A 2299-nucleotide genomic window follows, 5' to 3' on the forward strand; every position below is an offset into this window, starting at 1 on the left:
AAATAAAAATTTAAAAAATATTTATTAAAATGCTACAGCAATGCTCAGCATTTGGCTTCCTGCCTGTTCTTCACCATACAGATCTGTCTCCAAAGTGTACATGCCAGAAATACCTGAACACTTGAACTATTGTTTTGTTTTCTATTTTTTTGTATTTTTAGGGGAGTGTTCAGGGTCTCACTGCTAGATCCCACTCTAGTAATCCTCCTGTTTACAGCCTCCGAAGAGCTGAGATTACAGACACATGCCATCACGCCCAGTCTCAATTGCTGTCTCACCACTCCCCAGGGACGGGGCCAGCATAGCAGGCCCAGGGATTGAACTCCCATCCTCTACACCTGCTTGCAGGTGCTTTAATCCACTGAGCTATTTGGCCGGCCCTTGTTGTTTTATATTTTATGGAAAGTAATGTTTATTTTACTTATTTATTTTTGTGGTACCAGGGATCAAACTCAGACCTTGCACTTGCCAGGCAAGCACTTATTCCACTGAGCTATCTCCCCTGCCCCTAATGGAAAGTAATATTGCTGACTTTTTTTAAATATAGAAAAAAAAGGGGGGCCGGGGAGATGGCTCAGTGGAATAAGCACTTCCCTGGCAAGCACAAGGGCCTGAGTTCAATCCCTAGTTCTGCCAAAAGAAGGGGGGAAGGGGGGAGAGAGAGAGGAGGGAAAGGAAGGAAGAAAGAAAGAAAAATGGGGAGATAACTCAGCGGCTTTACCACCTTCCTGGCAAGCACAAAGTCCTGAGTTCAATCCCTAGTTCTGCCAAAAGAAGGGGGGAAGGGGGGAGAGAGAGAGGAGGGAAAGGAAGGAAGAAAGAAAGAAAAATGGGGAGATAACTCAGCGGCTTTACCACCTTCCTGGCAAGCACAAAGTCCTGAATTTGATCCCTGGTACCAAAAAATAAAAAATAAAATGAAGTATAGGAAAAAATGTAATTAATAATTCTGTGTCTTCTAATAGAAATAGAAATTAGGAAAGTAGATTATTTGAAGATTTTTTTTGAGCGGCAGAACGAGGATTGAACTCAGGCCCTTGTGCTTGCCAGGTAAGCGCTTACTCTACTGAGCTGTCTCCCCAGCAGGAAATTAGATTATTGTCAGAGGTTTTTTTTAAAGAAGTAGGTATATAAAAATACAGTTTTAGAACAGCTTATTATTGACTATATGAAAAAAGTCATTTAGCTATTTTCTGATTTACTGGAGGGTCTCCTGATTGCATACCCAGACAGCTGAAACAGGGCTGAGTGTACTGTGGATTAGAATAAAACTCGCCAGAATCAGCCTCTGCTAGGAGCACAGGGACTGCACTTGCCTCCATGCTGGAGTGATTAGCCTTTGGGTGCCAGGAGTTTCATTGTGATATCCAGAAACTTCACTGCTTTTTGCACGCATTTGCATTTGTGCAGTTTCATTTATGTTACATTAGTATTAGTATAAGTAAGGCCACTTGAATTCTTGCACTTAACAGTTTGCTATATTTTATTGTGTGTTTCTGTGTAGGTTTCTAAATCTTCCTCCTTCAATCCGCTGAGCTATTTGGCCAGCCCTCTAAATCTTCCTTCTAAATGAGAATTTTACACACATTAGAAATTTATACTTGGGAATCTGAGGCAGGAAAAGTGTTACAATTTTGAGACCAGCCTGGGCTACAAAGTAAGGCCAGCCTGAACTGCATAGTAAGACCCTCTCAAAAAGAATAGAGAGAGAAAAAAAAAAATAGTCTTTATTATTCATTTTAATTATTTAATTTTAAATTCATAATGGCACCCTAATGAGACGTTTGGGTCTAACCTTAGGTATTATGGAGATTCTTTTAATGGAAATGGAAACATCCTCGCCCTGTCCATGAGTGTACAGATCAAAGTCAGCCAGTGGCCAAGGAGCAGAGTGAGCAGAAGGCCTGTGCACAGTGGCCTCAGGTTCCAGCGCCACTGCCTGTGTGAGGAAGTCCTTCCTGGAAGGCCTTTCCTGAGTCCTGGTTTCTGCATACAGTTGTCACTGTCACTTGTGCTGCTGTGTGTACAGTGAGCTCAGCCCTCTCTGTCACAGGACCCAGTAGCCCTGACAGATAATTTGGCATAATATTAGCATCCTTGAGGATCTAGAGTTCCCCTGTGTTTGTTTTGTTTTGTTTTGTTTTTGTTTTTTATGAACAATATATTTTTTGGAGGAAAGAAAGCTTCTGTGTAAGAGAGGGACGGGGGGGGCGGCAAGTGAGTGGTCCCCCTCCCTGTGTTTTTTGACTCCTACGGAGAACTGGTTACCAACAGAAACCCAACAAAAGCAGGGTCGTCA

The sequence above is a fragment of the Octodon degus genome, unplaced genomic scaffold, assembly GCF_000260255.1.
Source record: "Octodon degus isolate 3935 unplaced genomic scaffold, OctDeg1.0 scaffold00028, whole genome shotgun sequence".
In the NCBI taxonomy this organism is placed as follows: Eukaryota; Metazoa; Chordata; class Mammalia; order Rodentia; family Octodontidae; genus Octodon; species Octodon degus.